Source organism: Schistocerca serialis, chromosome 6 (genome assembly GCF_023864345.2).
Source record: "Schistocerca serialis cubense isolate TAMUIC-IGC-003099 chromosome 6, iqSchSeri2.2, whole genome shotgun sequence".
NCBI classification, from domain to species: Eukaryota; Metazoa; Arthropoda; class Insecta; order Orthoptera; family Acrididae; genus Schistocerca; species Schistocerca serialis.
The window spans coordinates 599673205-599697865 of record NC_064643.1 but is presented as its reverse complement, the minus strand read 5'-3'; the positions used below and the strand labels follow the sequence as shown (position 1 = coordinate 599697865).

Below are 24661 nucleotides of genomic sequence, written 5' to 3'. Positions count from 1 at the left end.
CATACTGTATACCACGTGGCCAGTCTTTTAATGCGTGTCTTTGATTGAATCACACCAAAGACGTTATTTTTTTAAAAAATAACAAAGACGAACAATGGAATATCAAAGATGGAATAATGAAAATGTTATGAATAGCATAGCCTGCCTGCTCATCATGTAGTGGAGAAGTTTAGCTGCAAATAGGCACAACAAAAAGACTGCCAAAAGACCTCGGCAGCATATAGACGCTGGTCATCGGTGTGTGAGTAGTGTTTCGCGTATGTGTGTGTATGTTTTAACCATTTCAGAAGAAAGCCTTTTTGCCGAAATTTTCCTTGTTTAGCGGTCCTTTCGTTGTTTGTCTCTGCGACTCATCATCTCCATTCTACGGTGTGTATACATATGAACAAATCAGTCTTCTCGTGCAAGCTCTGATTTTCCATATTTTATTATAATGATCGTTTCTTGCTACATAGGGAGGGGGGGGGGGAGGGGCACGAATAGAGTATTTTCACATTCGAATGAGAAAGTTCGTGACTGAAATTTCACGAGAAGATGCTGTCGGGATCATGCAAAAAGAACTACCTTTCTCTGACGTTTTTCTATGTCCTTCGACAGTCGTATCTGATGCGGATGCCGCACCGACCAGCAATATTCCAGAAGAGGACGGAAAAACGTAGTCTAAGCAGTCTGTTTAGTAGGCCTGTTGTATCTTCTAAGTGCTCTGCAAATAAATCACTGTCTCTGGTTTGCTTTCCCCAGTCTCTTTAGTAGCCCTGTTGCACCTTCTAAGTGCTCTGCCAGTAAACCATAGTCTTTGGTTCGCTATCCCCGTAACGTAATTTATGTGAATGTTCCAATTTAAGTTATTTGTAACCGTAATCCCTAATAATTTTGTTGAATTCACAGCCTTTAGAGTTGTGTGATTTATCGTATAACCGAAATTTACTGGAACCTTTTTAGTACTCAAGTGGATCACTTCGCATATTTCGTTATTTAGAGCTAATTGTCACTTTTTGAGCCACAGAGATATCTTGTCTATAACATTTTCCAACTGATATTAATCATGTGATGGTAAATGAAGTATCGTCTGCAAACTATCTATCAGAGCTACTCAAATTGTCGCCCAACTCGTTTATACAGATGAGGATCGGCAGAGGACGTGTAACCCTTCCTTGGGGCACACCAGTTGTTACTTCTCTTTTACTCGATGACTCTCCGTCAGTTACTACGAACTGCAACCTTTCTGACACGAAATCACAAATCTGGTAGCACAATTTAAGACATTATTCCCTACGCACTATATAATATTAGAAGCCGCTTGTGAGGAACAGTGTCAAAAGCTTCTTGGAATCTAGTTCACCGGATTACTCCTATTTCCTGTATTGAGTACTGGTGTGATCTGTGCAAGATTCCAGTCTCTCGGTACTGAATTTTCGTCGAGCGTGCGATTGCATACGATTGCTGAGTAAGGAGTTATTGTGTCAGTATACTCTGAAAGTAATCTAATTGCTATGCAATCTGGACCGGAAGATTTAGTTTTATTAAGTGTTAAGCTGCTTCGCTACACCGAGGGAATGTTTACTTCACTTTCTTTGGTGAAAGTATTTCGGAAAACTGTGTTTACTGATACCGCTTTAGTTGCACGGCCATCATTATCATTATCGCTTCCATCGCGCACTGAAGGTATTGCTTGCGTCTTGCCGCTGGTGTACTTTATGTATTACCAGAATGTCGTTGGATTTTCTGCCACATTTCGAAACTGAGTCTAGCTGTGGGAACTATTAAAAGCATGTAGCATTGATGTTTGCTGTAAGTTTCGAGCTTCTATAAAACTTCGGCAATCTTGGGGATTTTGCTTTCTTTTAAATTCGGCGTACTTTTTACTGTGGTTTTTGCAACAGTGTTATGACCTGTTTTGTGTACCATCGGGGATCAGTATCATCTGTTATTAATTTGTTTGGTGTACATATCTCCATTGTCGTCAATAACGTTTCTTTGAAGTTAAACCAGATCCAGTGTACGCTTACATAGTCAGAAAGGAAGGAGTGGAGACTGTCTCTACTGGATCTACTATCATGAAAGAATGCAGAGTTAATGCAAAAATGTCATCTTATAAACATTGTGGTACAATACTTAAATATTGCTGATGGTGGCTGTAGGACCCTGATAAGGGTACGACTATCACGGCAGCCAACTATGAACTTCATATACAAACAGTATACACTGTCAACGAAAGGAGACAGCAGGTATTACGTAAACGTTTCTGTCAGATCTACTGTAGGTGCACTTCTGTAAATCAAATGGATTTTCGAAAGAGGCTTAAGTAATATACGAAAGCAACAACCAATTAAATCACATAGTGTGGTGTGACGTATCTATTTTTATACTGCTCCCGGCCACGGGCAGTGTTAAAGTATGTACAACACGTGGGGCAGCTTGCGATGTCGTCAGCCTTTTCCATGGGCGAATCACGCTGTAGATTTAGTAATATTTAGGTTGGTCACGTGATTATATTTTTGCAGAGGGTCCTGTCGTCTTATAGTAAGAAAAGGTGACTGGTAAACGCATAAAAACATTTTAAGTTATAATTATCGTTCAGTGGCGCAGCTATTTTAACGAGATGATTATTCCATTTAATATCCACGCGAACAGTCGATTTGATCGCGACTCAGAGGTGCTACATCTCGTGGTTGACGATCGCCACCAGGGGCAATTATGGGATGTCATATGGGCCACCTGCAGCAACGGGGCCATACGGGCGCCTGTGATTCAGTCTACCATAGTCCGTTGCCGAGCTACTATCAATTACGCTGTTCTGCTTACTGGATGGCGAGCCTGCACTGTACCTCGACTTTCCTATTCTCGTTGCTGACTTCCATTCAGCATTCTGCTCTCAATTAGCTTTATTTTGTTTATGTATCACGCGCTTTGGGAATGAACAGGGAATTCCATCTTAAAAGATGATAACATCTCACCTCTCACGGCTGAGTAAATCCAAGACTGGTTGCACTGTAGAAGATAACAGCTTCCATACTGGAGATGTGTTTCTTGACTTACAGGAGGTATTTCGATACAGTTCCATTCAATTGTGTCATAAAACAAAACGTTCCAATGATTCGGAAACGCGTACTTTATTCTACCAACAAATAAAACACCATCCAATCAGTATTCAGAGATTTTAACTAACCTAAGACGATAATGCACTCCGTACGAAAGCCGAAGTGACACAGAACTGGTAAAAATAGTACACACGCGTCTTTAGCCAGTCAGAGGCAACATCATCATTAGCTGCTCTGGGAGTTTCATAAATTAGCGGCCATGTGGTATCCTACCGGCAACAGAGCTTCTCGCAGTGGGAGATACAGCCTGTCTCGCAGGGACGGAACATACGCGCTGTCTGTGAGTCATTCTGGAAGGACGGCGATCCCAGGAACTAATAAGGGACACGTCTCGTATAAGGAAATGCACTACTGCCGCCGTGGAGAACAACTGGGTCGCTGCAGAAGTTTTTTCTGTAAGTTTAATCAACACAACAAATACACATAACAGAGACATTAGTAATCAATAAAATATTCTCCTTTACTATTAACAATAATCTGACAACAATGGGGTAACTTTTCGATTCGCTATCGTAGAAATCACGTGGTTTTGAGGCGAGAACTCGTCGAGCCATGTTCGGAGCGCATTTTCATCTGGAAAGGAAGTACCTTGAAGGTTGTCCGACAGAGAGCGGAAAATGAGAAAATCTGAGGCCACAAGAGCGGATAAATAAGGTGGGTGCGGATTTTCCCCACTCAAACTCCTGTATGTTTTTGTAAGTCCAGCAGAACGCCGGCGGGCTTCATGTTAGCATAAAGACACCATTTCTCGTCACCATTCGAAATACACGATAGGAATGGTCGGTGCTGTTACCGAGCATGCAGCATGAGTCACCCGTGTACCAAATTGTGAACCTGCCCCATTGGATGCAAATGTCACACGATGGTGGAATGGTCACCATTCACCACATTTGCCAGTTCTCGACGTAGATCATTGTGAATCAATGGGTTTAGGCGATCTTCATCAAACCCTAAAGCTCTTCTTGAACATTGAGAGAGAGAGAGGGGGGTGGGGGGGGGGGGGAGAAAGAGAGAGAGAGAGAGGGAGACTGTTATCAAAAGCATAATCCTCAAAACGAGAAAACTACACTACTGGCCATTAAAATTGCTACACCAAGAAGAAATGCAGATGATAAACGGGTATTCATTGGACAAATATACTATACTAGAACTGACATGTGATTACATTTTCACGCAATTTGGGTGCATAGATCCTGAGAAATCAGTACCCAGAACAGCCACCTCTGGCCGTAATAACGGCATTGATACGCCTGGACATTGAGTCAAACAGAGCTTGGATGGCGTGTACAGGTACAGCTGCCCATGCAGCTTCAACGCGATACCATAGTTCATCAAGAGTAGTGGCTGGCGTATTGTGACGAGCTAGTTGCTCGGCTACCATTGACCAGACGTTTTCAGTTGGTGAGAGATCTGGAGAATGTGCTGGCCAGGGCAGCAGTTGAACATTTTCTGTATCCAGCTAGGCCCGTACAAAAAAATGGTTCAAATGGCTCTGAGCACTATGGGACTTAACTTCTAAGGTCATCAGTCCCCTAGAACTTAGAACTACTTAAACCTAAATAACCTAAGGACATCACACACATCCATGCCCGAGGCAGGATTCGAACCTGCGACCGTAGCGGTCGCGCGGTTCCAGACTGTAGCGCCTTTAACCGCTTGGCCACACCGGCCGGCAAGGCCCGTACAGGACCTGCACATGCGGTCGTGCATTATCCTGCTGAAATGTAGGGTTTCGCAGGGATGCAATGAAGGGTAGATCCACCGGTCGTAACACATCTGAAATGTAACGTCCACTGCTCAAAGTGCTGTCAATGCGAACAAGAGGTGACCGAGACGTGTAACCAATGCCACCCCATATCATCACCCCGGGTGATAGGCCAGTATGGCGATGACGAATACACGCTTCCAATGTGCGTTCACCGCGATGCCGCTAAGCACTGATGCGACCATCCTGATGCTGTAAACAGAGCCTGGATTCATCCGAAAAAATGACGTCTTGCCATTCGTGCACCCAGGTTCGTCGTTGAGTATACCATCGCAGGCGCTCCTGTCTGTGATGCAGCGTCGAGGGTAACCGCAGCCATGTTCTCCGAGCTGATAGTCCATGCTGGTGCAAACGTCGTCGAACTGTTCGTGCAGATGGTTGTTGTCTTGCAAACGTCCCCATCTGTTGACTCGGGGATCATCTGTCATCTCGATTGCTAGTGATACGAGGCCATTGGGATCCGGCACGGCGTTCCGTATTACCCTCCTGAACCCATCGATTCCTTATCCTGTTAACAGTCATTGGATCTCGACCAACGCGAGCAGCAATGTCGCGGTACGATAAAGCGCACTCGCGATAGGCTACAATCCGACATTTATCAAAGTCGGAAACGTGATGGTACGCATTTCTCCTCCTTACACGGGGCATCACAACAACATTTCACCAGGCAACGCCGGTCAACTGCTGTTTGTGTATGAGAAATCGGTTGGAAACTTTCCTCATGTCAGCAAGTTGTAGGTGTCGCCACCAACGTCAACCTTGCGTGAATGCTCTGAATAGCTAATCATTTTCAAATCACAGCATCTTCATCCTGTCGGTTAAATTTCGCGTCCGTAACTCGTCATCTTCGGGGTGTAGCAATTTTAATGGCCAGTAGTGTATTTTGTTGTGCTCTGTCCGTTGGCTTTATCCCCATTCACGTCCCAAATATTTCCAGCTGCCTCCGCTGCTGTCGCTCCTCTATTGAACGTAAACAGAAGAATGTGTCGAAAACGTCTCGATTTCTCCACTTGGCCCTCCATACTCTAGCATTCACAGTTCCCCTCACTATCTCCAGATGACAAAATTACATGATGTAAACTCACATAGCAACAGTGAACTACAAATAAAAATGGCAATCGATAAATAAACCCATAGTAATTGGAATAACAACAAGCAAAAGTGAAACGCTACGAACTTACACACCAACCTGTCGCCTGTGGTAGCGAAGATCTTGTCGTGCATTGTAATGTACTGGGCAGTATCGTTCTTGGTACGAATCAAATGAAAACCAAGTGTTTTTGGTCATGTATTCATTGGACCTCATTTGTTTCTCTTTAGACCAAGGATTGTACATAGCAATTTGTCCTCAGTATTCGAAATCAGTCTGTATACACCCCCGTGTATGATACCTTCCTGTCAAGACAATAGTGTCTCTACAAAACGCTGTACACTGAGATCTGAGTGAAATCCAAGATGGATCCAAGAAGGATACTTAATGAGACAGTGAAGATATACATCTACATCTACATGGATAGTCTGCAAATAACATTTAAGTGCGTGGCAGAGGGTCCATCGAACAACCTTCATAATTCTCTATTATTCCAATCTCGTATAGCGTACTGAAAGAACGAACATTCATATCTTTCCGTACGAGCTCTGTTTTTCCTTATTTTGTCGTTGTGATCGTTTCTCCCTATGTAGGTTGGTGTCAACAAAATATTTTCACATTCGGAGGAGAAAGTTGCTGATTGGAATTGCGTGAGAAGATTCCGTCGCAACGAAAAACGCCTTTCTTTTAATGATGTACAGCCGTAATCCTGTATCGTTTCTGGGACACTCTCTCCCATATTTCGCGATGATACAAAACGTGCTGCCCTTCTTTGAACTTTTTCGATGTACTCCGTCAGTCCTATCTTGTAAAGATCCCACCCCGAGCAACAGTATTCTAAACGAGGACAGACAAGCTTAGTGTAGGCCGTCTCCTTAGTAGGTCTGTTACATTTTCTAAGTGTCCTGCCAATGAAACGCAGTCTTTGGTTAGCCTTCTCCACAACATTTTCTATGTGTTCCTTCCAATTTAAGTTGTTCGAAGTTGAAATACCTAGGTATTTAGTTGAATTTACGGCTTTTAGATTTTACTGGTTTATCGGGTAACCAAAGTTTAACGAATTCCTTTTGTCACTCAGGTGGATGACCTCACACTTTTCATTATTTAGGGTCAACTGCCAATTTTCGCACCATTCAGATAACTTTTCTAAATCGTTTTGCAATTTGTTTTGATCTTCTGACTCATGTTGACTGTGTGTCAAAACACTGGCTCTAGGCACTATGGGACTTAACATCTGAGGTCAGCAGTCCCCTAGACATAGAACTACTTAAATCTAACTAACCTAAGAACATCACACACATCCATGCCCGAGGCAGGATTCGAACCTGCGACAGTAGCAGCAGTGCGGATCCGGACTGATGTGCCTAGAACCGCTCGGTCACAACGGCCGGCGACTGTGTGTCAATAGACAGTTTTCTTCGAGGTAATTCATAATGTTTGAACACAAAATATGTTCCAAATTTCCGCTGCATATCGACGTAAACGATATGGGCCTGTAATTTAGTGAATTACTTCTACTACCTTTCTTGAATATTGGTGTGATCTGTGCAAATTTCCAGTCTTTGGGTACGGATCTTTCGTCGAGCGAACGGTTGTATATGATAGTTAAGCATGGAGCTAATGCATCAGCATACTCCGAAAGGAACCTATTCTGTATAAAGTCGGGACCTGAAGTCTTGCTTTTATTAAGCGATTTAAGTTGCTTTACTACTCCGAGGATATTTTCTTCTACGTTACTCATGTTGGCAACTGTTCTCGATTCGAGTTCTGGAATATTTACTTCGTCTTCTTTTACGAAGGCATTTTGGAAAGCTGTGTTTAGTAGCTCTGCTTTGGCAGCAGTGTTTTCGATAGTATCTCCATTGCTATGGCGCAGAGAAGGCATTGATTGTTTCTTGCCGCTAACATACTTCACATACGACCAGAATCTATTTCGGTTTTCTGCCAGGTTTCGAGACAAAGTTTCGTTGTGGGAACTGTTATAAGCATCTCGCTGTGAAGTCCGCACTAAATTTCGAGCTTCTGCGTCTGTTTAAATTTGGCTTGTTTGTTTCGTTGTTTTTTCAACAGTGTTCTAACCCTTTTTGTGTACCAAGGAGGATCAGCTCCGTCGTTTGTTAATTTATTTGGTATAAATCTCTCAATTGTTGCCGATACTGTTTCTTTGAATTCAAGCCACATGTGGTCTACACTTATAATCTTACTTTGGAATGAGTAGAGATTTTCTCTCAGGAAGGAGTCAGTGAATTTTTATTGGCTTTTTTGAATACGTATATTTTTGGCTTATTTCTGGAGGATTTGGGGATTGTAATATTCAGTCTCGCTACGACAACCCTGTGTTCACTAATCCCTGCATCGGTTTTGATGCTCGTTATTAACTCAGGATTGGTTTTTGCTAAGAGGTCAAGTGTGTTTTGACAACCGTTTACAATTCATGAATTAACTGCTCGAAATAATTTTCAGAGAATGCGTTTAGCACAACTTCGGATAATATTTTATGCGTACCTCTGTAACTGAACATGTATTTTCGCCAACATATCGAGGGTAAATTAAAGACACCACCAACTATTATCGTTTTAGTCGGGTACGTGTTTGAAATCAAACTCAAGTTTTCTTTGAACCGATGCGACTGTTTCATCTGAACTGGGAGGTCGGTAAAAGGATCAAATGGTTCAAATGGCTCTGAGCACTATGGGACTCAACTGCTGAGGTCATTAGTCCCCTAGAACTTAGAACTAGTTAAACCTAACTAACCTAAGGACATCACAAACATCCATGCCCGAGGCAGGATTCGAACCTGCGACCGTAGCGGTCTTGCGGTTCCAGACTGGGTAAAAGGATCCAATTATTATTTAATTCCGGTTGCCAACAATGACCTCTGCCCATACTAACTCACAGGAAGTATCTACTTCAATTTTGCGACAAGTTAAACTACTTCTGACATCAACAAACACGCCAACGCCAACCGTGTTTAGCCTATCCTTTCGGAACACCGTTAGGTTCTAGGCAAAAATTTCGGCTGAGCTTATATCCGGCTTTAGACAGCTTTCAGTGCCAATTACGATTTGAGCATCAGTGCTTTCTATTGGGGCTTGGAGCTCTGGTACTTTTCCAACACAGCTAAGACACTTTACAACTGTTATACCATTGGTTCCTGCATCTACATTCTTCCTGTGTTCAGCCTGCACCCTTTGTGACTGAAGCCCTTCTTGTGTTTTCCCGAGACCCTCTAACCTAAAAAACCGCCCAGTCCACGCCACACAGCCACAACCACTCAGGGCGATGGAGGCTAACAGGCACCTCGCGTGTACTGCAGTCTTGGTACAAATGAGGTCAGTGACACGTCATCTGTAGTAACACAAACTAGGTATGAAAGAGAGAAATGTTTTTGAGGGGTTTATCATACGCCCAAATATCACTCACCCTCTCTCTCCCTCTCTCTCTCTTTTTCAACTTGCCGTAACTTTTATCGCTCCACATGTTCATTTGCTACAAGGAGTAGCTGAAAGGCGGTGTATACTCTATGACAGCGAAGAACGTAACAAACACTATGATAAGAGGAAGTGATACAGCCGGTTGCTCACAAGGATGATGGTGAATTCGTTGCACAGAAAGCGGGGTTTAATTTCGCACCAAGTCATGCATATTTAGATTTTCGGCGATGGTCTGGTGAAGAAGGTCGCAGCCGATAGATTGTCCATACCGAGCTTTTGCTCTGCGTTGCCCCTAATGCTCTCATCGCTGAGATGACATAACATTTCCATGGGCGGCCAATGGCGATCAGCGACCTAACTAACGCCAACTCTGGCCTGCAGAAGCGCTATAGGGTTGCCCTTTATTGCTGCGCATATTATATCTGATGTAACATGGGCAACCACAATACTTCATTAGCACTTAACATTATGAAACAAAATTTTCAAGAACGAATAACAGCTAGAGGGACAATAATGTTAAAGTTCGTAACAGATTTTATGATCCATCGAGATACTGAAGCAAACGTCCGTTTGAAATCGCATTACATATCATTTTCGGTAACACTCATTCAGATGAGGAGTATAATGGTATGAGGCTTGTAATGATCTAAAGTCTACACCTACCTTCATACACTATGAATGGCCGAGCGCATGTTGTACACTAAGCATTTCTCTCTTTTCCACATGCATTCTCGAGTGGTGGTCAGGGGTTTGAAGCCATCTGATTTTATCGTCGTAGTTATTTCACATGATGTGTGTGCCTTGCTATTTTTGCGGTGTACACTCTCGGAATTTGATCAGCAAAATATTCCGCCTTTGTGGCAACGTCTGCCGCTGAAGTTAGAGATAAGCATCTCCGTGAGACGCAGAAACGTAAGACAACGGATCTGCTTTGTCTCATCTAGTAATCCCCCCTTCTACGGGCCACAGACTGAAGAGCAAAACTCGAAAACGATTCCGACGACAGTTTTGCGCATTACCTTCGCCGCAAGTAAATTACATTATTTTACCTGCACTTCTTCAATTGTGCCTGATATTTGCGTTTCTTAGAAACTGGTTTTGTACGGTAGTTCCACAATTAATCGCTCAGGACGCATACTCGTTAATATCTAATGACAGTCATCATATTCAGTGTATTAAAGTGAAACGTGTGATAAACAAAGTAATGAGACTTTTCTCCTATTTATGCATAGTGCATTGCATTTAATTATATAGAGAATCAACTATTAATCAATGCATCATCTTCAGCAGGTTTTTGTGTTTCACTACAGTTTTCCCGCATTTGCAATTCCCCGTTTATAACAGCATCAACTGTAAACGACTTCAGCGTACTTATGACACTGTCCCACAGAAATACTTACACATATCAAAAAGTAATGGCCCTGTGTCATACCTCAGTGATAGACCGAGGCGACATTTACTAAGCTTTCTCCCAGCTAAACATGACATGCCGGATTTTTCTGCTAGGAAGTCGTCAGTATTCCGTAAGGTCGTATTTTGTTCAATAAGTGACAGTACTTGTTTGGATCAGTTATACAATGTTCGTAAGAAGATGGTAAACGTGTAGAAAAGAGAAAGCCGCGGTCCTAGCTCATAAATGATTCGTATTGTGTGTCGCGTTAAGGACGGCGTCCTTGTACTATTTTACGAAAAATTTTCATGTAACTATATCGAACGTCATGTAACTGTACTTGCCTTTAGAAGATCTCAAAGAAAAGTACATCCATTAAAAATATTCTTTCGTACATCTGTAGATAACCCAGAATCAGATTTTCACTCTGCAGCGGAGTGTGCGCTGATATGGAACTTCCTGGCAGATTAAAACTGTGTGCCGACCGAGACTCGAACTCGGGACCTTTGCCTTTCGCGGGCAAGTGCTCTACCAACTGAGCTACCGAAGCACGACTCGCGCTCGCTACTCACAGCTTTACTTCTGCCAGTATCTCGTCTCCTACCTTCCAAACTTTACAGAAGCTCTCCTGCGAACCTTGCAGGACTAGCACTCCTGAAAGAAAGGATACTGCGGAGACATGGCTTAGCCACAGCCTGGGGGATGTTTCCAGAAAGAGATTTTCACTCTGCAGCGGAGTGTGCGCTGACATGAAACTTCCTGGCAGATTAAAACTGTGTGCCCGACCGAGACTCGAACTCGGGACCTTTGCCTTTCGCGGGCAAGTGCTCTACCAACTGAGCTACCGAAGCACGACTCACGCCCGGTACTCACAGCTGTACTTCTGCCAGTATCTCGTCTCCTACCTTCTGTAAAGTTTGGAAGGTAGGAGACGAGATACTGGCAGAAGTAAAGCTGTGAGTACCGGGCGTGAGTCGTGCTTCGGTAGCTCAGTTGGTAGAGCACTTGCCCGCGAAAGGCAAAGGCCCCGAGTTCGAGTCTCGGTCGGGCACACAGTTTTAATCTGCCAGGAAGTTTCATCTGTAGATAAGTTGCAAATCAAGTTGGATGGAAGATATACTTCAACGTCAAACTGTTGGTCCTCCCTCTGGTTGCCTAGCTGAATGAGCCTTCTCTAGTATCGTTTTAAATAGTACGGTTTAAGGATGTCATTTATTTATTTGGTATTGTCTTTTGGTGCATTATGTACACACAAGAAGAAGACCAAATATTGCACATGGTTTTGTGTGTATGAATGTTGTAAGAGGTCCGAGCAGATGTAATTTCGATGTATTGCTCATGCGCTGCCTGCGATATGCAAGGTCTCTGACCAGAGAGCAGTGTTGACTGCAGTAGGAACTGTGTAGCTATAGCAGTAAGTTGTTGCTAGTCTGGAGTCTGCTCTGGTCCGGTATGGTGTATCGTGTTGGCTGGCCCGGTCGCGGTGCAGCGATGCCGGAGCCTGAGTATTATTGTATAAGGTATAAAGCAGCCTCGCGCATGTGTAGTAATGTTATCTCAAGTCGCATGTAAATGTTTCAAAACTGTCGTAATGATAATCTTCCTCATAAAAAGTAACTTTTAAGAACCATTCATTTCAATTTAAAGAATTTACTAATTTCTCCCATCCATGATCATCCCGATTATTGCAATAGAAAAATCAGTTGCTTCCTTTCATAAATGACAGATAGGTCGGCCAGCATTGCAGAGAGCTGTGCCGGAAAAATTTATTGTAAGAGCATATGTATCCGGCGACTTCATTGAGGTAAGAATTTTTCCTTTTTTTATTCAGAATGATCTTTCAGGGCCATGACGCAGCACTGCTGTCGTCCAAAATTTACCAGGTTGAATTCACAGTGAATTATTGAAAAGTCATAAGTGAGCGACAATGTAATTGAGAGGTTAGTTATATTGTTTTATTACCAGGTTACTGAATTTATTTTTTTATTGGGACGTTACACTGAATGTGAACGACATAATTATAATTTTTTACTGTTGAGAGATTTAGGAATTTTTGTGTTTTGAGGTTACGCTAAATGTGAATGAATTTTGAGCTTAGATTAAATCAGAAAGAATTTTGTGGGTAGATTAAATGTAAACGAATTTTGTGTGGAGGTTAATGTGAAAAGAATTTTGTAGGGAGGTTATAAATGTAAATGAATTTTGTGGGGAGGTTACACTGTGAAAGAATTTTGTTTTGAGGTTACACTAAAATCAGAATCATTAATCATAATATTTATTTTATTTTTTTGTGGGGAGGTTACAATGTATTACACAATATTTTTAACTAAAAATTTCGAATGTCTTAGTATAGCTCAGGATCACGGCGTTTCAAATAACTCAACTAAAAACATCTACTTCAAAAAGGATAGAAAATAATTTATAAATCTATATATTAGTCATTGTTCAAATGTAGCACAGATATATGTTTATCCGGAATGCAGAAACGCCCATGCTACTGTTCTACTGCAATATACCACAACTCTACATCACGCGATCAGTAAGGAAAACTATGACGTCATACCTAAGATAATCGCAGCTGATCGTGAATATTATACATAAAATAATGAAGGAGCTAACATGTCACAGGTTGCAGTGAGTTTAAACCACGTTACAATTAAGTACACTATTGTAAGTAGCCGAAGACTTGTTCAGTTTTATGTGTTGAGATAGTGTGAGTTGGTCTGAGTCTGTAATCACGGTCCACAGTCATGTCGAAAGAAGATGTGGAACCGCCGAGACTCGCTCTCGTATATAAGTCTGTGTATCGTGTATCAGAAATACACTGCTTCGTGTGTCACTAATTTTTGTGGGTAGCTTCTGATGTGAATAATATGTGCATTTATATACTAGGATGAGACTAGGATAAAAAGTTCACGCTTGAATTTGTAGGAAACTATTAAGCAAAACTATAGACTTATGCGAAAACGAAATACTTAAGTTTCTCAGAAGGGAAGTTCATTTCTGTATAAATATATATATATATATATATATATATATATATATATATATATATATATAAACAATAAATTTGTTATCTTAGTTTAAAATTTGAAAAAAAAACTGACTTAACTGTAAGTAGTTAGCAATACAATATATTCTATTTACTAAATTTTGAAATAAGCAGGCTCTATTTTATTTTGGCTCATACGAAGAGCACAATTGAAAGTAAAAGAACAGGTGTTTTTCGTTATTACTATTTCGAGACAATAATGACACATAAATATTAAATGTTACTTTTTCCCATTAAGCTCTGTTCGGGATAAAATGAAAAGAAACAAATTTTGAATATCCATATTAGTGATTTTCAATCCAAAAGTTTTATTGCTTAATAGCCCATTAGAAGTTCATGTTAAAGAGAGCCTTCGGTAAAAGTACTCCTGACATTTTTCACATTCCTACAGAAAAATCAATTTTATTGATATATATGTATCAATTTATGAAAATATTTGTCAGTTGCATAAGTTTCTGGCTGTGTGGATTTACAGGATTTAGAAGAAATTTATTTACAAATTGTGAATACTATTAAACAACAGCTGTTCAGTTTATTAGTAATACATGAAAATTTGTAGTGGACCAGATTTCCTATCTAACGGGAGTGGTCACCTCAACCCCTTTGGTTATCTGTACAGACCTCTTGGGCAGATACAAATCTTCATATGTCACTGTGTTCACAGCCCTCATTGCTCATACATTTTATGTGATTCCCAAACAATGAGAGACATTATTATTATTGTTGTTTCAGTCTGTCTTGGCAAGTAATAACGTGTTTTTGTAATATCTGTATTTTACAGTGTGTATATAGTACTATGCAATGTCCTTTATACTACTAGACACATCTTTCGGATATGCATGCATATCTGAATGATATTGTTTATTACTATATGTATAGTATAAAATAGAATCATTGAAGAAACTGAGTGAATTTAGTTTTCCATTTAAATTTTGTTATGTATCAAAACATTCGGTGACAGACGTTTGCTGTTGTGAAGTTGCAATAACTAGGGCACAGCGAATTAAAATATTGTCAGCAGATGCAGTATTATCTCTGGCACATGTAATATGCAAATATTCAAAAAATAAAAGCACACTGATGACCAAGGAAAAACTTAACCAGCAAAGTATATAAAATCTTCAAAATTAAATTAGCTATTCTGATATGTTTCTATAACGTATATGCGAAACAATACATTGGTAGTGTATTCTTGCTATGTCAGGCAGTCGCTCGCTGACTGAATCCACGAAAATTAGCTCCCTGGGTGTGTTGGGTTTACATTGTGCTAGGTCAGTTAAGTATAAAAAACACAGTTTATGTGTGTGTGCTTGAATCTCCTGCCAGACCCTTGGAAGGATTTCAACCAATAATTTGGCACAGAGACAACAAGTATCACCATATGGAGTTCCAATATGATATGGGCAGTGAGATATGGGCAAAAATGTGCTTTTTCCAGACCCTGGTGTATAGGCTGCCCTGCATCACAAGTATGTTGTGTGACAACAGTATCGGCCCCTGAAATCAACCTTATTTGCAGAACAGCCTACACGTCAGGGGTAAAAGCGATTTTCCAGTCCTCAGCATGCAGGCTCTCCTGCCTGTCAGGTATGTCGTGATAGTAGTATCAGCCTCCTTCACTGAACTGTATTGCGTGGGCTACACAGTGTGGTGAGTGTGGCTGGAGACAGATTGAGATGGATAGAGGAGGAGATGGATAGACTGAGAGGAGGAGGAAATGGATGGAGAAATGGTAAGAGGGGGAGAGGCATGAGGCAGGTGTAAGGGTTAGAGTGGTAGGGGCATTTGGAAAAGGAAATAGGATAGGCGGCAGAGATCGAAAGAGAGAGGTGGTGGAGAATGTGGTCAGAGGGAGGGACCAGGAAGATATGGTCATAAATATGGGGTGGAGGAAATGGACAAAGAGAGGGGAAGAGGAGATGAAGAGACTGACAGAGTGTGGAGAAAGAGACAGGTAGAGGTGGAAGGATGAGGTAGAGAGTCAGAGGGAGGAGGACGTGAACATTGAGAAGGGAGAAGGAAGTGTGTTCAAGATATATATCCAAAACATATGCAGGCTATGCTCTGGGGAGAAAGCTAGTTAACAGAATAACTAAAAGCGTATAGAACTATTTCTTGCTGTTCTCTGCCAATATATGCCTTTATTTTCTTTTTCGGCGTGGCTCCTGTGTCCAGTATCTCTTTTACCATGACATATTCGCCCCTTTTGATCCAACGTTGTTTTCTTTCTTGTGACTAAGCCTAGTATCACTAGGAGCGCCTTAGTCGGTGTTGTGCTATACGCGCCAGCCAGGTGCAGGAGTATACTTCTCTGTGCTCGCCGAAGAGCCTGTGCTGCCTCTTTACCATACGTTGGATCCGTGGGGTACATTAGCTCATGTGCTGGGTAAGCTGCTCTACACAACATGCACCGTAAACTATACACATACAGTTAGTTAATACACACGGATGAGTAGAGTTAAGGACAGTGTATCTAGGACGTAAAGTATATAGGCTGGAAGCACAGTGATATCCTGAACCCCCCCCCCCCCCTCCCACCACCACCACGACCACTTGACGTAGCAGATTAGGCCCTGGCTGTGCTCCCTTTAAAAGCAGACGCCTGCAGTATGCAAGGCCGCTGTGGGACACCCCTGCCGCTGCTGGCCTCACAGGCCTTTGCGTCTGCCAAAGACGCCGCCAGAGCGCGTCTTATGGCTTCCGCTGCTGCGCCAGTGTCCCTGTGGCTGGGCAGCCGCCGCTCGTCAGAGCAACGCACCGACTCGTCCCACTTCATCACGAGCACCAGCCAAAGCCGGCGAGGCATTTGTGTGGTTTCCTGCGCTACCTCAAGTGGCTCGCAGTTATATCTCCGCTTCCCATTGCAGGAGCCTTATTAACAGTTGAAACGTCGACGGTTGACAGTAGCACACACAGTGTCTCACCGAGAAGCGAATGAACGAAAAAAGAATTCCAAATTCAAATACATCTCGGCAAAAATTGCAAAAAAAGTCACAAATATTAAATATCTATACTTGTCAGTAACAGATTACTAGAAATGGATTCCGCAATTACTTACCAGTGCATATGAAACATGTATTTGTTTATCAGCCTCCCTAAACTGTCTCTTTGCGTCTATTCTGATGCAGTTGTTGTTATGGTTTTCTTTAACATTAATTATTTCTTATAAAAGCGGTTGTTTTTCATCCCGTTTCGTTAGCCGTATTTGACCACAAGATGTAACTCGAATGTAACAAGATATGTCACAGCTTATCACTTGAGTAAAAGTTACTTCATTTACTTACTTCGTCACATTCGGATAAAATTTCGAGCCTTTGATAAGAATCACCTCCCTTCCCACTCGCGTAATCGATCTGGCTGTCTGTAATAGATATACAACAACGTTTTACCACTGGCTTATCAGCAAACAGAAGACTTTGTTTCAGCTTCAGGAGATTGTAGACTATACTTGGGACGCCTGAGATGCAACTGTCAACAAAGTATTTCATAGTATACATCCTGATGTGATCCATGACGCAATTCATATAACTGTCTGAGGTACATTATCTATGGTCACATTAAAACATTCATTTCCGCCATATCTATGACATAGTGATAACATAAGGGGACCAGCCAGAAGAGATATTTTGGCATAAGAAGAAGTACCCATCTACATCGTTGACTGTCATTTGTCCAAAACAGTTATTCGAGTCCCTCAATATGACAGGAGTAATATTACAATAATGCCGGGGAGTCGACAAGAAAATGGGAATACCAGGAGAAATGCGTGCTTGAACATCATCCTATATGCTAACCCTGCCTTGGCGGAGTGGAACTGCCAGGACGGTAGCTCAGCGTGTTTGGTCGAATGGCTGGTTGCCCCCTGCAACAAGAAAGACTGAATGAAGTAATCAACGATAAACTTGAACGGGTGTCATGTGGCGTCCGCTCAGAGTAGATGATGAAGGGAGAAGAAAAAGTGTCCTTGATTAGTAATCAAAACTTCCTCGCTCCCGGGTTCGAACCTCACCATGGCTTTACTTCTGAGCAAAAATCATAACTAATGCCGGGCGAAGACTACCGGCATAAGAAGTCACCCTCATTCACCGATGGCCTTGTCGAAGATGACGGAGGAAAGGACAGAGGCTGAGGGGTCTCTTTTGCTCTTGGAGTGGGAAACTGCCCCTAAAACGCGAAAGAACCACCAATGATCAACGGCATGAGGATGCAGAAAGCAATTTAAACTACTCAGTTCAAGGCAAATAACACGCGTCCGCAAGACGTGTGGCCTGTAATTTATGATGTGTCATGATGAGATTTGTATTAGCAAAACGTTCCGTACTGGTATCCCATTCGGATCTCCTGGAATGGACTGTCAGAGGGGAGGTAATCGTGAGAAAAAGATTGAATAACCAACAATAGGATAAAGTTCTACGAGGTGAAGTGTGAATCGTCAGAAATTTTATCGTGGTAGGGGAGCTAGAAAATCGGAACCGTTGAAGGTCGATCTGGATAAAATGGTCGCTTTGAAGTGAAATGGAAAGAAGACAAGCTTTTCTGGACAGATGAGTATAGGGTAATATCAACAGTAGCAGAAACTCGAATAACGCGAGTCTGATTCGTCATGAATAGGACAGGGAGTGAGTAAATGTGAACGGTGCAGTGATAGGGTTGCTCTCATCAGAATCTACAGCAAATGATCACCGACAACGATAGTGCAGGCAGAAAATGAAGAGCTAGACAAAGTGTAGGAGGAGATTGAACAGGTAATCCAGTACGTAAAAGGAGATGGAAATGTAATAGTTATGGGGCATCGGATTGCGATTGTAGGGGAAGCAGTAGAAGAAAGGGGTAAGGAAGAATATGGGCTTGGTCGCAGGAATGAGGGAAGAGAAAGACTAATTGAGTACTGCAATAAATTGCAGATGGTAAAAGCGAAAACTCTGATCAGTAATCGCAAGAGGTGAAGGTACACTTGGTAAAGACCAGGAGATACAGGATGATTTCAGTTAAATTACACCATTATCAGACAGAGATTCCGAAATCTGATATTGGATTGTAAAGGGTACCAGCGGCAGATATAGACTCAGGTCAAAATTTGGTAATGATGAAGCGTAGACTGAAGTTTATTGGACTAGTCAGGGAGAACCAATGTGCTAAGAAGAAGGATACGGAAATACTAAGAAATAAAGAAATACGCTCGAAGTTCTTTAAAGCTATAGATATTCCGATAGTGAATAGCTCAGTAGTTCAGTTGAAGAGGAATAGACATTGCTAAAATGGCAATTACAGAAGTTGGAGAGATAAACGTAGATACGAGGAAGATAACTGTGAAGAAACTGTGGGTAACAGAATAAATACTTCAGTTACTCGACGAAAGAAGTAACTACAAAAATGTTCAGGGAAATTCAGGAGTACAGAAATACAAGACAATTAGGAATGAAACAAATAGGAAGAGTCAGGGAAGCTAAGGCGAAATGGCTGCAAGAATAATGTGAAGTTACTGAAAATGAAGTAATTGTTGGAAGGACTGACACAGCACATAGAAAAGTCAAAACAATATTCGGTGAAACTAAAAGAAATGGCAGAAACATTAAGAGTACAATAGGAATTCCACTGATATATGCAAAGGAGAGAGGGGATGTATGGAAAGAGTGCATCGAGGGCGGCTATGAGGGGTAGGACTTATCCGACGACGTGATAGAGGAAGAAGCAGGTGTAAATAAGGAAGAAATAGGGGATGCAGTATTAAAAGAAGAGCTTTGGAAGACTTAAAATCAAATGAGGCGGAAGGGATAGATAACATTATATCGGAATTTCTAAAATCATAGGCTGAAGTTGAGACAAAATGATTATTCAGGTTGGTGTTTTGATGGTGATATACCGTCAGACTTTCAGAAAAACATCATTCATACAGTTTCCAAGATTGCAAGAGCCGACAAGTGCGAGAATAATTGCACATTCATGTTAAAAGTTCATGCATCCAAGTTTGTGACAAGAATAATTACAGATGAATGGCAAAGAAAATTGAGACTCTGTTCGATGACGACCAGTTTGGCTTTCGGAAAGGTGAAGGCGGCAGAGGGGCCGTTCTGACGTTGCGGTTGCTAATGGAAGCATGACTGAAGGGAACTCAAGACACGTTCATAGATTTTGTCGACCTGAAAAAGCGCCAATAATAGGGGTAAACTATGTACAAGACCCAAAAGGAACAATAGGAATGGACGACTTACAATGAAGTGCACGCATTAAGAAGGGTGTAAGACAGGAATGTAGTATTTCACCGCTGCTGTTCAATCCATACGTCAAAGAAGCAATGACGGAAATAAAAGAAAGCTTCAAGAGTTGGATCAAAAGTAAAGCCGCGCGGAGTGACCCGGCGGTTAGAGGTGCCATGTCACGAATCGGGCGGCCACTCTCGCCAGAGATTCGAGTCCTCTCTCGAGCATCAGTGTGTGTGTTGCCCATAGCGTAAGTTAGGTTAAGTTAGTTTAAGTAGTGTGTAAGTTTAGGGACCGATGGCCTCAGCAGTTTGGTCCCATAGAAATTCACACACTCAAAATCAAAGATGAAAGAATATGAATGTTAAGATTCGTTTATGAGACTTCTATCCTCAGCGAAAGTGAAGAAAAACTACAAGATCTGTTGATTGGAATGAACAGTCTAACGAGTATAGAATGTGGATTGAGAGTAAATCGAAGAATGGCGAAAGTAGCAAGAAGCAGCAGAAATAACAACAGCGAGAAATTAACATCATAATTGATGATAACGAAGTAGATGAAGCTAAGAAATTCTGATACATAGGCAGAAGATTAACTCATAACGGATGGAGCGAAGAGGACATAAAAAGCAGAGCAACACTGCAAAAAGGGCATTCCTGGCCAAGAGAAGTCTACTAGTATCAGATGTAGGTCTATGGACTGAACTAAAATTGTTGCAGGTGTCAGTAGTGGTCATAACCGCGTTCTCTGTAAATGGAAGTGCATTAGGTCGGAGCTACATGAACTTGAACGTGGGCAAAGGTTTGGTGTTCGTATGGCCCTTGGTTCCGTAACTAAAGTAGCCGAAGATTCGGTGATCCAGGAGACAGTGTATCGAAGGTTTACACCCGTTACAGGAAAATTCAAAAATTATTGTGCGCTAAGTCACAAAGCGGACGAAAAGTGTGTGTTGAGTGATCAAAATGTTCAAATGTGTGTGAAATCTTATGGGACTTAACTGCTAAGGTCATCAGTCCCTAAGTTTGCACACTACTGAACCTAAATTATCCTAAGGACAAACACACACCCATGCCCGAGGGATGACTTAAACCTCCGCCGGGACCAGCCGCACAGTCCATGACTGCAGCGCCTCTGACCGCTCGGCTAATACCGCGCGGCGTTGAGTGATCGTGACACAATATAACTCAAGAGGAACATTCCGAAAAATAAGAGGACGACAGCTGCAAAAATCACTACAGAACTGAATATCGCATTCGTGAATCCTATCGGCGCCAAATGAACGCAATGGGAGATCCAGAAGGTGTGAATTTATAAGCGAACTGAAATTCCAAATTCAGATAATATTCCTGCCGAAACCGTACAAGCTGGGTTGTGAACCAATGAAAGAAAGTCAGCAGCCCATTACAAAGAGTATTGTAAGGTGCTTAAAAAAGTTATTAGGAAGGCAAAAAGTATGTGGTATGCAGATACAGTAGCTAAGCCTCAGGATAAAATTAAAACCATATGGTCAGTCGTAAAGGAAGTGGCCGGTCTACAGACAGGTCGGGGATATAGAATCAGTGCGTAGTGGGAATGTCCGTGTTACTGATAAGTCGGATATATGTATAGTATTTAATAATCACTTTCTGAATATAGCAGGTGAACTGAATAGAAACCTAGTCCCAACAGGGAATCATATAGCGCTTGTAGAAAGAAGTTTTCCGAGACTGTTACCTGAAATGCTCCTCCATGATACTGACAAGAGGGAGATTGAGTTAATAATTAAATCACTAAAGACCAAGAACTCACATGGATATGACGGGGTATCTATCAGAATACTGAAGTATTGTTCTATGTATGTTAGCCCAGTATTTAGCCATATCTGTAACTTTTCCTTTAGGAGTGGTCGGTTTCCTGACCGATTAAAGTACTCAGTAGTGAAGCCACTTTATAAAAAGGGTGACAGGGATAATGTTGACAATTCTAGACCTATTTCTACGCCATCGTTGGTTGCTAACGTTATCGAGAAGGTTGTATATACAAGGTTACTGGAGCATTTCAATTCACATAATTTGCTGTCAAATGTTTTAGAAATGGTATAACAACTGAAAATGCTATATTCTCTTTTCTCTGCCATGTTTTGGACGGATTAAATAAAAGGTTGCGAATGCTAGGTGTTTCTTTGATTTAACGAAGGCTTTTGACTGTGTTGACCACAAAATATTACTGCAGAAGTTGGACCATTATGGAGTAAGGGGAGTAGCTTACAATTGGTTCGCCTCTTACTTTAAGAACAGAAAGCAGAAGGTAATTCTCTGCAATATTGAGAGTGGTGGTGATGTTCAGTCCCAATGGGGCACTGTCAAGTGGGGCGTTCCCCAAGGGTCGGTGCTGGGGCCGCTGCTGTTTCTTATTTATATAAATGATATGCCTTCTAGTATTACAGGTTGTTCAAAAATATTTCTGTTTGCTGATGACACCAGCTTGGTAGTGAAGGATCTTGTGTGTAATATTGAAACATTATCAGATAATGTACTTCGTGAAATAAGTTTGTGGCTTGTGGAAAATAATTTGATGCTAAATCACAGTAAGACTCAGTTTTTACAGTTTCTAACTCACAATTCAACGAGAACTGATATTTTGATCAGACAGAATAGGCATATTATAAGCGAGACGGAACAGTTCAAGTTCCTAGTCGTTCGGATAGATAGTAAGCTGTTGTGGAAAGCCCATGTTCAGGATCTTGTTCAGAAACTAAATGCTGCTTTATTTACCATTAGAACAGAATCTGAAATAAGTAACAGTTCAACACGAAAAGTAGTCTACTTCGCATATTTTCATACGTTTATGTCATATGGTATTATTTTTTGGGGTAATTCTTCTGATTCAAAAAGGGTATTTTTGGCTCAAAAACGGGCTGTTCGAACTATATGTGGTGTAAGTTCGAGAACCTCTTGTCGACCCCTATTCAATAGTCTGGGAATTCTGACATTGCCCTCACAGTATATATTCTCTTTAATGTCTTTTGTTGTTAGCAATATTAGATTATTCCCAAGAGTTAGCAGCTTTCACTCAGTTAATACTAGGCAGAACTCAAATCTGCATGTGGAATGCACTTCCTTGACTCTTGTACAGAAAGGAGCTATTCTGCTGCATCCATTTTCAATAAGCTACCACAAGAACTCAAAAATCTTAGCAGTAGCCCAAACGCTTTTAAGTCTAAACTGAAGAGTTTCCTCATGGCTCACTCCTTCTATTCTGTCGAGGAGCTCCTGGAAGAGCTGAAAAATTAAGCAAATTCCAGTGTTACATTGTTGATTTTCTTTATTTAAACTTACGAATTGTCGCCTGAATACGTTTTTTGTATTTCATTTTATCTGTTTCTACTATCGTGTTATAATTTCATGTATTGACTCGTTCCATGACCATGGAGACTTCTCCTTAATTTGGTCCCACGGAACAATAGATAAATAAATAAATAAATCGGGACGAATGAGTCTTGTTTCACACTGTTACCAACTTCTGGCCAACTTTACGCCGTCCAAAGCCTGCGGCACATACTGCTTGCTGCCAGGTGGTGGTTTGGTGATGATTTGGGTTGCCATATCGTAGTATTCCATGGGCTCCAAGGTTATTCTGCAAAGTCGTATTACTTCCATCCCATGGAACAGTATTTTTTCCCTGCTGGTAACGCTGCGTTCCATGACGCCAGGGCCCCTCTCCACGAAGCTCACATCGTCCAGAACTTGTTTTCTGAGTACGAAGGACTACTGTAGCATCTGCCCTAACCACAACAGTCACCAAATATCGCTGTTATTCAGCCTTAGTCCTCTACTTTGGAGGCAAGTATGTGTGATCGCTATCCACCTCCACCATCGTTACTTGAACTGATCATCGTTTTGCTGGAAGAATAGTACATGATTCCCGTGTAAACCATGTAGAACATGTAATTACCCCATTCTGTGACGATATGACGATAGGGAGCTGTTTCGAATGCCAACTGTTTTTGTACATAGTATTAGAATGGAAATGTGTCATTGGTGTTACTTTATGTGAACACGGTGCAAAATACTTTATTTCTCTCTTCCCTGGTCTCGGACTGCATAGAGCTGGAGTCTTGATGGAGTCGACGGTTCTTCTTCGTAAAGAGAGAATTGCGAGTTCGATTCCCAGGTTGCGCATACCATGGCGGAGACAGCTTTTCATGTCAGAGCGATCCTCCCTGTTCGTCGAAATTACAAAAATCTCTTTAGCCACGTAGAAAATGGAGTGTTTGTCTTTCACCTTACATGTTTCATTGGCTTCTCGTTTCCGTGTTCAGAACTTTGGTGTATTAGTTACTTCAATTTACTAAATTAAATCACAGTATCTGGCCTTTTTGAGGATTTTATTCTAGATCTAAATAAGCAGTTACAGTGAAATGTTTATTTTGGAGTTATGGTTTTTGCTCTTTTAAGTTATTTATTATTCACATATTGCTGTGTAAGGGCAAGATCTGCAAAAGTATGAAATCTTCGTAGACTTCCACGGAGCTTCAAAGCAACTAAACAAAGAAAATTACCACAGAGAGTAAATCTAAGACGCGTATCTTAAACAACAGCAATTTTCAACTTGCAACGTGAAGGGAGCTTAAAGCGCTGCAGCTGATCT

The 24661-nt window shown here is 41.6% G+C and overlaps 1 protein-coding gene and 1 non-coding gene across 2 annotated transcripts in view; one reads left to right on the top strand and one right to left on the bottom strand.

Moving 5' to 3' along the window:
- LOC126483615 (uncharacterized) overlaps positions 1–24661 on the top strand; it is a 733734-nt gene that overhangs the window by 126613 nt on the left and 582460 nt on the right. The gene's annotated exons all lie outside the window — the stretch shown is intronic.
- On the bottom strand, positions 11257–11332 carry Trnas-cga (transfer RNA serine (anticodon CGA)). Its single transcript has one exon. It is a non-coding gene; the product is annotated as a tRNA-Ser (tRNA).